The sequence below is a fragment of the Cimex lectularius genome, unplaced genomic scaffold, assembly GCF_000648675.2.
Source record: "Cimex lectularius strain Harlan isolate CLEC.00 unplaced genomic scaffold, Clec_2.1 scaffold214, whole genome shotgun sequence".
Classification (NCBI taxonomy): Eukaryota; Metazoa; Arthropoda; class Insecta; order Hemiptera; family Cimicidae; genus Cimex; species Cimex lectularius.
In genome coordinates, this window is record NW_019392963.1 from 163,207 (window position 1) to 178,767 (window position 15,561).

Consider the following 15,561-nt stretch of genomic DNA (forward strand, 5'->3'; position numbering starts at 1 on the left):
ATTCAAATGTTGCCTCTCTCCTTGTAATTACGGAGGACGAGAGTCGTTTGTCAGCCGGGAAGAGGTGGCGGCATAATAACATCACCGAATCCTGGTGAACATTTCTGTGAATGCGCTCTCATCACATGACGGTGTAAGGATTGAACAATTGAATTGGGCCATCCCCAAAGAGTTCGTATAGGCTTTGAAATTGCGTCCTTATTTTATTTAATATCCAACGAAATTAATGAGAAAGTTAATTTTTACGTACACATCTTGCATCCTCAAAATTCTCAAGGTTTTAACTGTGATTGATTGCAGAAAATTAACGTAGGGCTGTTCGTGAGATTGCTGAAAAGTTAGATATTGCCACATCAACATTTTTTGGCCATTTTATATTAGGAAAGTAGGGGTTTAGGGCGAGCGCAGTGTTTGTTCCTCCTCTGTTTCTGCCCCTGTATTGGCAACACTGATTTATTTGGCGCCAATCTATATTCTCTATCACTAAACTCACGGGATTTCTCGCTAATCTTTAAACAAAATTGCTGAAGGTCGTCTTGCCCTAAGACAACATAACGACGTAAAATGTTAGTCTGTCGGAATGATGTATGGGTACCACGTGAGGTGAGTTTTTCTCTTTATTTCCATTCTTTGTGGTCTCTTCCCATCATCACTGTTTTTGCCCGTCAGTTTTGTCTCGGCTTCTCGCCATCTTTAGTCGTGAGTTTGAGTTGGTTAAATTGTGACTGACACTGAAGAAATCGTCAGACGTAATAGATAAAAAATGTCCGAAATACCAAAACAGTAGTGTTAGGACGAAAAGGAAAGTTCAGGCCGTGGAGAATGCGGTTAGTCACTAAGGAACATTGACAATTAGTCTTAGGACTTTTGACTTAAAGGATTTATGAAGGATATATGAAGGAGAACTGTTGTACTCATATTCTTATAAAGTGAAGAAGTCAAGTATTCCAGTGTTGTAGCTCACGTCTCCAAGGAGGACGGTAGTGAATATTAAAATTGGCAATGACCCGTGCATCGGTCACCATGAAGAATGATGGGAGTGCGACAAGGGAGTATACTAGGCCCAGTATTGTTTCTGCCCTCAAAATGCCAAAGCAGTAGTGTTAGGACGAAAGAGGAATGTTCAAGCCATGAAGAGTGAAGTTAGTGACTAAGAAGCAGTGACAATTAGGCTTAGGACTTTTGATTTCAAGGATTGAATGCAAGATATTGGTTTGGTGGAATTCTCTAATATTGATCTGCAAGCCATAACAGTAGTTGACCAAGTCTTATGTTCTTCCTCATTCAGTCTACTATTCACTACTTTCTTTGATAAGTTCAAGCTGTTCTTGGATGTTGAAGGTTAGCTTGGTTATTTGTTTAAATGTTGAAAAGACTCGGCTTTTGTACTTTTCCTTACTTAAGCGTAAGGCTTTTTACTAGATCTCAAAGCTTAGTGAATGGCTTCCGTGTGATTACTTCAAGTCTTGATTTTGCCTAGGAGTAGGATCGCCAACAGATGACATGTTCGCAGTTTCTCCTTCTTCCTGACAATACCTACACACGAGCGTTAATCTCTTGGTCCTTACATATAACTTATCAATAATATAATTTATATTCTATTTATTTAAATGTATAAATAATGTAAAAAAATACATTATTGAGGTAAAATTTCAATACATAAAGGGACTTCAGGACTTTTTCTACCAAGGTGTGAATTAAGTATACTATTTCCATCTGAACCACGATGTAAATAACAAAATAAAGCTTAATTGTAAGATATCATCTGTTGATGATTTATATGGCTACCCCCCCAATACGTAGTATGGACGGGGATGTATATAATATATCTTGATATTTTATGTATTATTAATTATAATTATCTACAATATATAACTAATATATGACATTTCAATATTAATGATAATACACACAAATTAAATAAACTAGCATAAGGTATAATTAGGATAAATGTACTACGAAATTTTTTATTTTAATCAAAGTTTTCTCCTAGCCAATGGATTAGCTTTACAATTAATTATACATGTATGTTTTACTTTGTTTTGAATTTTCTCTGCAAGACAAATTAGTATTTAATCGCAGATTTTATAATTAAGTATTTACGAAAGCAAGATTTAATTTATCTTATGACGGCCTGACCAATATTGTGCCAGCAGTCGCGGTTAGCTAATTGTTTTGGTAAAAATATATTTTAAAGATTGAGTTTATAATTATAAATTCATTGGGTGAAAACTTAATTACAATTAAGAATCTGGTTTATAATATTTTAGGGATTGATTTTAAACTAGGATTAGATACCCTATTATTCAATTGGAAATTTTAGCTTACCTTAGTAGTATTAGTTATAATCTTGAAATTAAAAGGATTTGGTGGTAATTTAGCCTTGCCAGGGATGCCTACTCTTTAATAAATGATCCACGAGGAATTTTATTTATTTATTACTTGTACATCTCTGTCATTGAATCTGTTATTAGGCTAATTTTCTATTTTCTTTATGAGAAAAATGTCAGATTAAGATGCAGCTGTATAGGAGCTGGTGGTGGGTTATTTTTGGATAAAATTAGCATTGATACATGGAATTTTATAATAAATAAAGATTTGGCAGTATTAATTAATTATGATTTTATGCTTTGAATTGCGCACACTCGCTCTCGGAGTCGGGACAAGCAATAACAACGTAGATTTATTGGAAAGTAAATCTTGATTGGGCAAATCATAACTACTGAAGTTCCACGATTTACATCGCTAGACTAACCGTTTGTATCGGTTTAATTTGATAATTAATTATTTCTAATTTTTTTCTTCTAAAAAAATAATTGCATTCTTAGTATCAGGTTTATTGAAAAGGTTGAGATGGGGAGTTGGTGTCCGACTGGATCGAAGTCACGATAGCTGAAGTAGTAGAGCAGCGACGTATTTAGCCGAAGGTCGTGGGTTCGAATCCCGCTTGTGACACTGACTTTTTTAACTCAACCAAAACCTTAAATACAGATTAATTAATTGAAAGATATTGTTTGGCCAAGCGGACCACGAAAACTAGTGAATTTATTGAAAAGGTTTTATATAAATTATTGTGTATTAGTACTGGTGGGGAAGAATTTGTGATTATTCAGAAGAATTCTTTTTGGAAGTACCTTTTGTATCAGGGTTAATTTAGGTTATTTTAAATATATTAATTTTCCTCGAAATTATGAGATTTATGTTTTTATGAAGGTTGTTGTTTCAATAACATCTTTAATATTAATGTGGTGATTATATGTTTTTTGATCATAATGCATCTAATTTCTAAAGATTCGATCGATTTTTTGCGTTGTTAGGTTATAATTTTATTTATAATATAATATAAAAAAGAAAATATGGATCATTTTTATACAATATTTACAGTTAGTTACTTTTTTGTACGATTAGAAACTTCCATCACTAATTTATAGTTTGATTTGGTTTTGAAGTAATTTTTTTTAAATTGATTTTTGTTTTTAGATTATTCTTAAAATTAAAAGTAGTATTACAGTAATAGTTAGTTTAGTATTTTTTAAAAATTAAGATATTGTAATTTGGCAAAATTAGTCTTCGAATGTTTAACAAAAACATTTCTTTTTGTTTTTATTTGAGGTCAGGCCTGCCCAACAAGTTTTAAATGGCCGAGGTATGAACACGGTCGTACGAAAGAATAACTTTCTTTATCTTACAGTAATGAAATTTTTTGTGTGAAAAAGCGTAAATGATTTTAGTAGACGATAAAACCCTGTAAAACTTTATGTATTATTAAATTACTCCATATTTGCTTAGTGGTCATAATTGACCATTATTCCAATTAATTTATCCTTTTTATCGAAGGGCTTTTGGTTGAGATGAAAAATTAGTGTCACGAGCGGGATTCGAACCCACGACCTTCGGCTCAATATGACGCTGCTAATCAATTGAGCTATCGTGACTTCGATCCTTTCGGACTCCTCATCTCAACCTACAACAGTTCGAATTTTCTCTCTTTTTGCCAAATTTTCAACAACATGTGTTTTATTTGTTATATGTATTCTTTACCCATCGTCTGATCTACATTTTTGGCAATTTGGTATGTCAAAACAGGGTTCAGGGTATAAGTGTCCTTATTGAACTTTCCTTGGTCAATTTATCCTCCTCTTTGCCCTGTATGCCCTGGTACTCAAACACTGCTGATTTTGTGATTTTCCCTAAGAGGGCCTTGATACCATCCCTCAACGCTCTGGACTTTACTATCTATGAGGTTCCACCTCGCTGCCCGAATAGATGGCCCTTCTTTCGTTGGTGATACCGGCCTTTTAACCTCCCTGGCACAGTGTTCAATAGCCATACTCTACGCCTGAAAGGCAGCGCTATGATGTTCCAGTCTTTGGTTTATTTCCAAGATACCAGGTCCAGACCCGTACTCGCCTTGGAGCCATCTGTATACCAGACATAGCCGGCATTAACTGAAATCATTTTCTCTCACTCTGCTCGGGTATTTTGATTCTAAATTCCTTGTCAAATCTGAATTTTAGAATTATCCATAAGCATCCGCCTTGTCCGCCTGAATGCCAAACTCCTATGGACTTAACAACTGATGAAGTTGCCTTTTAGTTGGCTATTCTTTTGTTGGTAATATCCAGCCTTTTGATCTCCTTGGCACGAGTGGGTGTGTACGAAGTATTTAAGTTTATAGAGGCTGCCTGGGTCCATCGAAATCTGATGGACACCAAGGAACGGACACAAGCTCGTCTGGTCTCTAAAGCGAAGGAAATGGTGTCGACAACTCTGAAACCTTGTTCGTTCGTGGATTGACGGAGGCACTATTATGTGCTATCGTGAAAAGGAATCTTTTGAGGATTTTAGACAGGAAGAAAGCCAATAGGCTTGTAGGATGACATGTGGTTATGAAGAGTGAAGATGGACATCCATAGGCTGCCGTTGCTATTAGATTTTAAAACTTCCCTCATTTTATAATATAAGAATGAAACGCCTTGTAGCAAGGGCCAATATGAAAGGAAACGTCAAGGCTGAAGGCACTTTTTAAATTGAGAATGTAATGAAACAAGACTTTACCTTCTCGGTCACCCCAAACATAAACCAATCATCTCAATTAATTCACCGGGCGGATGGAAAAAAAGCTCCACTCGTTCAATAAATAAACCATTATAAACATACCTGTATACCATAGTCATACATAAAATAAGAATCAAGATATTAAAACTTTTTTCTCTCCACACATTAATTAATATTTATTTTATATTATTTTTTTGTTTTTTTCCTTTGTAATTTTTCAAACATTTTGTTTCAAATAGGTGTAAATGGGGAGAAGTACCTATCAGTCAATGTGTTATTTCGGATCACTCGATGGTGAGCTATTCGTATTTTTTTACTATATTAAACCTTACCGATTTAATACATTAGAAAAAAGATATTTTTAATTTTTTTAATATATCTTATATATTTGAGAATAAATTTATAGACGAAATTCTAGATATTCATTTTTTTTTAATTTTCATCTTGTCTAGAAGTTAATTTGTGAGATTTTGGCATTTTCTCATCTTCAGAAGTGGGATTGCGTGATATTCCACCTAGTCTATTTCCTTTTATACGTTAGTGAAAAATGAAAGGCCGTATCGTTGTGACAAACTAAAATTACCATAACACATTGATTCAAAAACTATTTTTTTAAACTTTTACACAACACACACACACACACCTAATAAACTAATAAAAAAATGCACAAAACCAAAATTAACAAACTGGGAAGCATTAATTAACACTGCTCTAAAAAAATCTATAGCAATTAAAGGAGAAAAGTTTGCGATTTTTTCTCCCCCCAAAATTTATATTCCGGGTTTTGTGATTTGCATAAAACAGATATAAACTTTGTTTTTGCTAAAAAAATATTTTTGGGTCATAAAAAAAATTAAATGCTATTTCAATAGATAACACGAATTTGCTCGCTCGCAATTGATTATTTTCGTGAAATTTGAAATTAAGTTAATTTTTTAAAACAAAGTTTATATTCATTTTTTAAACCCCCCAAAAAGCTGATCTCAAATTTTTGGAAAAGATAAAAATAAATAATTTTTTTTCTCCAATTTTTCACCTATCGAAATGCCTTCGATTTTATTGGAAAATCACCAAAATAACAGTAACTTTGAAATAGTTCCGTCGATTTTCCAACACTACGTGTGAGAAAGTCTAAGGGTTCTATTTATTTGATTCTTTTTTTGAAAAAAAAAAAAAAAGATTTGAGGAGAGTTTAATAATCTGCTCGAGTTTCTTAGTTGTTTAGTGTACCAACAAGTGATTAGTTTTTTATTTTTATTTTTTATAGTTTTATCTAGATAGTATATTCTATTGTTCTTCTCTGTTTGTAAATTTTATATTTTTTGGTGTGGGATTAGCGATTATAAAAATGGTTGTATTTCATGTTTTTTTTTATCCAAAAAATATCATTAGTATATTTAATAAAGATAAGGGACTTTATATTAGTAGTGACAAGGTTTTTTTTAAGGATATGTTTTGTGTTATCCCTCTTAAGTTAAGAGATAAGGAACCTCCCATAGCGATACCATTTATTTGTCTATAATAATTTATATCAAATAAAAAGTATTGTTTATTACCAATTTGAAGGCTTCTATATAAAGGTAAAAGGTGCTGGAGGAATATCGAGTAGTCCTTCACCCTAATTGAATGAATTGTATGTAAAAAGAAGCGAATGTATTTAAGAATGAACGTGAGTACGAATGTGTTTGGAACTGCATGCGTTGAGTTCTGAATTGACCTAGCTGTTGACTGCACCCTCCGGAGCCTAACCTCGGTGGCTGGAAGGAAAAGATTGAGGTTTACCCCAGGACTGCCCAGTCTGCCGGCAGTTTACTATAAATAGCAAAAGCTGGAATTACCTGTGGACTACGGGAAGCTAATAGGCTCAACTCGGCACATTTACAAAAGCCTATATAAATCCAAATCCAAAAAATATATATATAAATAAATGCCAATATTTTTTATGAAGGAATCTGGTTCTATTGCTATTTTTTAAATTAATGTGATAAGTTTCATTAGGATACATTTTATTATTTACATTACATTATTAATATTAGGAAATACTGAGACAATACCAAAGGAAACTAAAATGTCATCTCTTCACTTAATTTGACGTTTTATATTTTCTCTAAAATTTGAAAACTATTTTTATGACGAAAGGATTATCACTGTTAAAAGTATTTATAATTTTGCTGAATTTTTCTGTTTCTCTGTCTAAATATGATATTTTTAAAGTTATATTTTGTTTGTGTGGCCACAAATCGATGAAAATAGTAGCGGAAAAGGGGACGGGACCGTGCGGAGGTCTCCATCCAGCCGGCACTTTTTGGTGATTTGAACGGAAGATACGATATACCGTACGAGGGAGGAGAAAGTTCCAGATTGGCCGATTTTTCCTTCTCTCCTTCTCTCTCTCTCACAAACTCTCACTCTATCTATCTATCTATTATCTATCTCTTTCTCTCTCACTNCTTCCCTCTCTCTCTCTCCTCTCTCTCTACGTCATATTCCAAATGATCCGGGTTTATTAAATAAAACGATCCCTGCTATTATAAATGGTTTCTATTTTTCTCTCTCTCTCTCTCTCTCTCTCTCTCTCTCTCTCTCTCTCTCTCTCCTTCCTCTCTCTCTACGTCATATTCCAAATGATCCGGGTTTATTAAATAAAACGATCCCTGCTATTATAAATGGTTTCTATTTTTAAACTAAGTTGTCAGTTTGTAACGAGGATATGCATAGGCAAAATGAAAATACGACACATTAACATGTGTGAAAATGGTTCATGCGGAGAGTCTACATGACCTTCAAACCAAATATATTATGTACTCGCTTCGGCGGTACATATACTAAAATTGGAACGATACAGAGAAGATTAGCATGGCCCCTGCGCAAGGATGACACGCAAAATATATTATGTAGTGTGATCAGATCGTCCGATATCACAGACCAAACCAGAGAATATAGACGGACTAAAAAGACGAAATGGAGAAATCACGTGGTATGTAGTTGTAGTTTGACACGTGATAAATAGATAATGCGATTGTGAATATACAGGGTGTCCTTTTTAGATGGACCGGCTGAATTTCTCTTGATCCAATAACGCTATAAAAAAAATTAATTAATTTAAAATAATGAAAAAAACTTGTTGAATATTTTTTAGTTTAGTTTCAAATGTTTACCTTTTTGTGAAGAAAGATTATGCGGGATACCTCATGCCCGGTTCAACTTCAAAATTTAAAATACGACCCGATACATCCTGACACATCGTTTTAAAGGATTTTTATACTGAAAATAATGGAAAACAATTTCATCAATTTACTTCTTCGCTAAAATGAACATTAATTGTCTTTATTACATTCTGTCATTGTTTGGCAAACTCGCATTATGGGAGCAAATACTAATTCCTGGAAGTAAATAAATTTGACGCTAGTACTTATTCCTATTCGTTAAATTCAGTATTCCTTTCAAAATGAACCGAAGAGCACATTTTTCCTGTCAACAGCGAGTTGATAAGTACGACTGCTTTATTGATAGTGGTATTGCACGTGGTGTAGGCCAGTTGTATTTCCAGAAATTTCCTGATCGTCCTAGAATAAACGACAAAACTTTTATTCGTGTTGCTCGCAATATGAGGAGATACGGATCAGATGCTTTTCCATCACCAAGAAACCGGCAGCGTGATAAAATTATAGATGTACTCCGGACTTACAATTTTAACAGATACGCTCTCATCTTGTCCAGGGACTTCGGGACTCTGATTATGACAGGCATCTAAAGTTCCTTGCACAAATGTCGATTTGGGAGGCTGAAGAAATCGTTCTTCCATACATCCTATGGACTGATGAATCCAAGTTCACTCTGATGACATACTAAGCGTGTGTTGGAATTTTCGAACGTGGTTAGAGGAATATCCCAGAATTTCGTACTCTTGTCATTATCAGGTGGTTCACAATATCAACGTTTGGTGTGGACTTCTTGGAAATAAATTAATTGGGTCCCTATGAAAATAATTTAAATAATCCTCAGGGCCTCAGTTTTTTGGGGGAGGTTTTAGTAACACTATTAGATGATGTTCCTCTGCAACAGCGACAAAGAATGATTCTCCAGAACCTCATGGCCAGATTTATTGGTCTCCTCGTTCGCCAGATTTAACTCCGCACTTTTTCTGTGGGGCCATTTAAGAAAACAGTGTCTACGCCAATCAAAACCCATCAACCTCAGTTGAAAAACTGCGGCAAGAATAGAAAATGCATGTCAATGAATCTCCCCTGACTCCATCGCTCTGAGCACCGGTGAAGAGTGGTTAAAAAGAGCAAATGTCTTGTTTTAAAAAAGCAAATATTTACGCAACGTAGGCAGTTCGAACGTGAAATGTGATTAATAAATAGAGAACCAAATGACTCTTTCCCCCAAACTTTTTGCCATAACGTCATTTTTTTACCAATTTAAAATCCAATTGCACCATCGTTTTCAGCGTTAAAAAAGCTTTAAAATTATGTCAGGATGTATAGGCTTATATTTGAAATTTTGAAGATAAACTGGGCCACAGGTACCCTGTATAATTTTTCTCCAGAAAGAGGTTAAAATTTGAAACTAGACTAAAAAATATTAAACACAGTGTCATTGGTTCAAGAGAAATACAGCCGAGCCATCTAACAGAGACACCCTATATAATAAGTTTTATGCAATCGAAACAGCAACTCTCGTAAATAACCACCCGATAATTTCCACTTTTTCCCCGGTGAATGTGATAATCTGCACATCGAAAATGGAACCATGGTCACCTGTGGGTTTGATTAGTCGGCGTCGAACATGAAATGCGCTGACAGTTGCGACAACTCTGCAAGCACATGCACTGTGAGGCATCGGTGGTCCGGTCAAGTTGTAAGTACCTAATTGAATTTGATCCCTTTCAGCCCCACACCCGTCTAGAGAGATAAGAACTGCTAATTTCTTCTTATTAATATAATAGAATTACTTCGCTAGGTGGCTACAACTGAATTATAGCCGGGGTATGATGCATATTGAGCAAAGTAGGGTAAAAAAAAATTTAACAAAAAACAAAGTTAAATTCATTTTTTGCTCTTCCAAAAACTCCTGATTTCAAATTTTTGGGAAAATCAAAAAAATAGATTTTCTCTTTGATCGTCAATATTTTAAATGAAAGCGATTTTATTCGAAAATCTCAAAAATAACGATAACCCATTTATGTTTAGTAGTCTAATTGATCAAAGTACTTATTTCAATTAATTATTCTTTTTATCTAAGGTTTTTTGACTGAGATGAAAAAGCTAGTGTCACGAGCGGGATTCGAGTTGGCGTCCGAGTGGATCGAAGTCACGATAGTTCAAGTGGTAGAGCAGCGGCGTATTGAGCCGAAGTTCGTAGGTTCGAATCCCGCTCGTGACGCTATCTTTTTCATCTCAACCAAAAAACCTTAGATAAAAAGAATAATTAATTGAAATAAATAACGATAACTGAAACAACCCCATCGATCTATGGGAAACTCGCGAAGGTTGTAGAACCCTGCACACTACACACAATGGCACAACCTCCGTAAATAAATCAGAACCGGAGGTAAAAGAAAAAATGTAAAATAAAATAATGTAAAATCAAAACATTGTTGACAGAGGCTGAAACATGTAAAATTCATTCAACCTTCCTCACCACTTACGGAAAAAAAACATTGTTGGCACACACGGAAAGAAGAGAAATCCAGCTTTCCAGCGATTGTAATAACGTTGAATTTCGATAAATACAGAGGGGAATGGCCGTTCAACCGGAACTAGAGTCATCCAAGAAAGAAAAATTGCCAATTCAATTTAAAAAAACAAAAAAACTTTTACTATAAAAATTCATATTTAAGGGCTTTAAAGGGTGCTTAAAAAGATCTCGAATTGTTTTTCCACGGAAATTGTTTTTGAGCATACTTTGCTTAAAGTTTCTTTGGGTTTATGTAACTTGTTAGATATCTAATCTCATTTTATATAATCGTGAAAATTGTTTTCTTTTCATTCTCAAGAGGGAAACGGAAAAAAATGTCTTTTCTTCCTAGTGTTACCAAGGCCAGAAGAAATTTTAAGAGATTGAAGGTTGGACTACTTCCTCACAAAAATTGTTTATTAAATCTTGAAAACTGTGTTTTTAGTTTGTAAATCTACTTTCAACATGAGTCAGAAGGTGACATAACTTACTCGAAAATTCGCATTTATTCTATAAAATATCAAAATAATTAGGATTTGTACGATTCCAATGAAACACTGTCATGTAAAGGAATGATCGATGAAAACGTTTTTTCCCATTCAAAACCGTTAGAATGTCTTCAAATATTTTAAAAGAGTAATAGTTTCGTATCACTTTAGATATTAGAATATACTTTCAAAAGTCTTTTTAAATCCCATCTTCGCATTTACATAAAACCTTGGATTTATGAACCGAGACCTTCCTCTACACGGCGCAGACGTAATTTCTATTATAATATTGCTACAAATTTAAAATTTGCCCTTCCCCGATAATTTCCCGGATTTTCCAGGTCGATAAAATTGTTTTTGAATTGTTTTGTCTTGGTGCAAGGGAATATGAGTCCCTGGGAATGAAGAATGAAGATCCCCTTCTAGGCGATCGCTCTTCCTTGAAAAACAATTTTTGTCCTTTATATGCAAAAATAAGATCTTAAACCCCGATCTCGGACAATGTTCAATTGAAATCATGAAAAGGCGTTTCGAATAGTTTCTTAGTAAAATATCAAAATCCTCAGAGAAGAGTGAAAAAGGAATAGAAAATTGATTGTAAACGAGTTTTTTCACCCACAAAGCGGAGTACATATTTTACCATTCCATCGTAAAAAAAATATAGCCGCACCCAGGTGAAATGTCAATAAATAACGGCTTTATTCCGTCTTTTGTAATGAGAAATATTAGTACGGGGCTGGCTCGTTTTACTACCCTGGTTTACGATATCGTCCAACATTTGGTAATGGAGAAAACATTTTCTAAGCGTTTTTACATGGGGGCCCTCTTATGGGCCTTCCAGATAGGTATAACAAGGTATAACAAGCGCCTGGGCCTATGGGCCTTTTTGAATAAGTCCAGATATAAACTTATAGATACAACACCATACTTTATCCTTCAGATCCTCGGGGTTCTTAAATCAGGGAAAGGCACTATTGCGATAACGTGAATGCCTTTACCCAAACAATCTTGTGAGGTCAGATCAGAAGTACCAATACAAATATCCTTTTCCATTGGAAGATTTTCCCATTCTCTCAGAAAGGCCACATGAGCGAATCCAGTGAAATGTCAGGGAGCGCAGGCTTTAACCCTCCTTATCCAAAGGGTTTTTATATCAATGGACGGACACTATTGTGATAATGTGAATGTATTTACTCAACCAATCTTTTGAGGTTAGATCATCATAATACCACTACAAATATCTTTTTCTTCTTTGAGGCGTAGCCCCCTTACATTACATATTTAAAAATCCATTATATTTCGTGGTCGGATTGACCAAATAACTTCTTTCAATTAATTCATCTTTATGTAAGGTATTGGTTGAAATGAAAAATTTAGTGTCACAAGCGGAAGTGGATCGAAGTCACGATAGCTCAAGTGGTAGAGCAGCGGCGTATTTAGCCGAAGGTCGTGGGTTCGAATCCCGCTCGTAACATCAGCTTTTTCCACCACTACCTTATATAAATTTTTAAAAATATCAAACCAGCTAAAAACTTCAACATTTTATGAGCTTCCCAACGGTCTTAATAAATGATTAGTAAATCCATTCTGAAATAATTTATTAATAAAGAAACAAACTGTTCAGAAAAAAAAAAGAATGCGAGGCAAACATTATTAGGTTACATACCCGATCAACTCAGTAACTATGTAACTAACTTTTTTTAAATGATTTTCCCATTTAAATATGAAATATTTTTTCTTCAAATAAATTAACACATTTTAAAAGAATAACCTTCTTCCGTTTGATAAAAAAGAATGTGAAAAAATCATTTAAAAAAGTTAGTTACATTAGTTGATCGGGTATGTAACCTAATAAAGTTTGCCTTGCATTCTTTTTTTATCAAACGTAAAAAGTTCTTTTAAAATGTGTTAATTTTTATTCTGAAGAACAGTTTGTCTCTTTATTAATAAATTATTTCAGAGTGGATTTACTAATTATTAATTTACCACTTGGACCACGTATTTAATTCCCAGGATACGTCCTTCGTAACTTTTTAGCTGGCTTGTCATTTTTAAAAATGTAATGTAAGGTAGCTACGGATTAAAGAAGTTGGTCCAGAATTAACATTCGGCAAATTTCATGATGTTTGTGCGGTTATTTCGTAAGCGCAGACTGGTCATTTTTAGAACAAAAGTGAACTAATCTAAAAGGAAATTCGGTGCTTAATCTAAAAATGGCGTCAAAAGTTAGCAAAAGATACATTAGAGTGGAGATAAGTCAGGTTTTATGTTATATAATATTTTACCAAATATTTTACCGAGGTTTTTAAGAACTCACCTTTGGGATTTAATGTTAAGCCGTGTTTTCTTAAAATTTGTAAGACTTTTTCTATATGCTATATGTGTTCTTTCTTTGTGCGCGAATAAATCAAAATGTGTTCAAGGTAATTCCACAGAAATATGTATTTAATTTCAGAAAATATTTTTTCAAGATATTCCGTGACGGCTTGACATCCAAGACTTATACACATAGGAATACGGCGGAATTGAAAATTTCCGTAAGGTGTTTTGAATGCTGTGTAAGTTCGCGAATCCTCTGTAGTGGCAATTTATAAAATGCGTTAGAAATATCTAAGACTGTAAAGAATTTTGCTCCATGTATGTGATCAAAGATACTATCTATCGTAGGAAGTGGCCATGCTGTGAATTTAATGATGCCATTGACTTTTTTATAGTTGATAACGAGTCGTTTTTTTTTCCGAATTTTGTTTCTTTACGAGAAAACATGGGGATGCCCATGGGCTGTAACTATTTTCAATAACGTTTTGTTTTAGTAGATTGTCCGTGATTTCACGCATCGTTTTCAGATCAATGGGATTTAAGGGATATGTCGATTGGTTAATGGGTGGACAACCTTCGACGTAAATTTTAAATTTATCATTTTTTGCCTCTTCTATTTTTTCTGTTAATACATCGGGGTATGTGTTGATGAGTTGTTGTCTAATTGCAATACTTTCAGACACGGGTGTTGTTGTTGCCGAGTTATTATTTTCTGGAGAAATGTTGGAGCAATTTCTCTGAATCTGAATTTGTGGATTAATTTCTTCATGCAAGGCGCGCTGTGAAATAGCACTTGTCGTCTGTTCCGCGTCTGGCTGTACGGCCGTATTTTAAGAGCCTTGTTTCAAAATGTCGTACGTTTTTAAAGGATTGTAATTAAATAAAATTTGGTGATTTTCCGCGTCTAGTAGAAGACCTGTATTTTTCATAAAGGTGTAACCTAGCACCGTAGGAATTGGCATTTCCTCTAAAACTTGAAATTTTACTGGCCACGATAGTGTATAAAATTTTATTCAGATGTGATTGCGACAGCTTTACCTGCTATTGACATTATGATTTTATTTAGTCCTTGAGAGCATTGTTTTAGAGACTTTGGTTCTAAGCGATTAAGACAAGTTTGGGAAATAGCATTAATGGAACTGCCTGAATCAAGTAATGCAGGTATATATGATTTCCAACCTTAACCGTAATGAATGACAAGTTTTCTAAATTAGATGGGTTACTCTCAGATGAATTTATTGTTTTTGTTGAGGCAGCCGTCGCGTCATTTAGTTTTTTGATACTTTGGGTGTTGATTGGTGAGCGTAGGTTTGTGGAGAGGATTGGGATTGAGTATTTGCAAATAGTTGTAATTTCAAAATTCGCTCGATGCTTTTGCTCAAGGATGCAAAAGTGTGGTGTTCAGATTTTTTGAATGGCTTATGTTTTGTTTGTTGGTGATATTGGTTTTTTGTAGTAGGTTTATTACGTGTGGGATTTCCGTAATTATAATTTCTTTGGGGTTTGTTGGGATAGTATTGTCTAGTTTGATTGTAGTTGCGAGCTTGCCAATCTCGGGTGTTACGATTTTGTTCATGATAAGTTGCTGTTGCATTTTGTCTAGCTCTGTTTTTTTTTTGTTTTTTTTTTCTTCCCCCCGGCTAACTACCTGGGTCATCGCCGGCGCCTCACGTATAAACCTTCTCGGATTTTCTTCTTATCTACCTTATGTGTATATTCTTTTCTGAGTCTTCTTATGCCTCAACTAAACAACTGTTGCCTTCCGATTCACCTAATTCACCTAAAAGGGGATTCGTTATCTTGTTTGTTGTTACCCTCCCACACGTGATAAATTAAAATAAATAGATATAATATTTACACATTTTCATAATTCACATTCATACTAATTTACTAACCTATACTACAACTAAATTGGAGGTCGGAAGATTATCGTGATCTTGCGGCCTCCTGTCTTTCACACTAATAAATACGTTCAAACTGTATTTACAAGTTCCACTCACACACTAACCTATCC

The 15,561-nt window shown here is 34.3% G+C and overlaps 1 protein-coding gene and 1 non-coding gene across 4 annotated transcripts in view; both read left to right on the forward strand.

Annotated features, from left to right (window-relative positions):
- LOC106671088 (protein wingless-like) overlaps positions 1-15,561 on the forward strand; it is a 72,698-nt gene that overhangs the window by 41,327 nt on the left and 15,810 nt on the right. For 2 of the 3 annotated variants that reach the window (XM_024229502.1, XM_024229503.1), the window contains exon 2: positions 5,298-5,352. The exons of the other annotated variant lie outside the window; for it this stretch is intronic. The gene's annotated coding sequence lies outside the window, so the exon portion shown is untranslated. The remainder of the gene's footprint in view (positions 1-5,297; positions 5,353-15,561) is intronic. 3 annotated transcript variants of the gene reach the window in all.
- LOC112127931 lies at positions 7,860-7,967 on the forward strand. Its single transcript, XR_002910780.1, has one exon. It is a non-coding gene; the product is annotated as a U6 spliceosomal RNA (small nuclear RNA).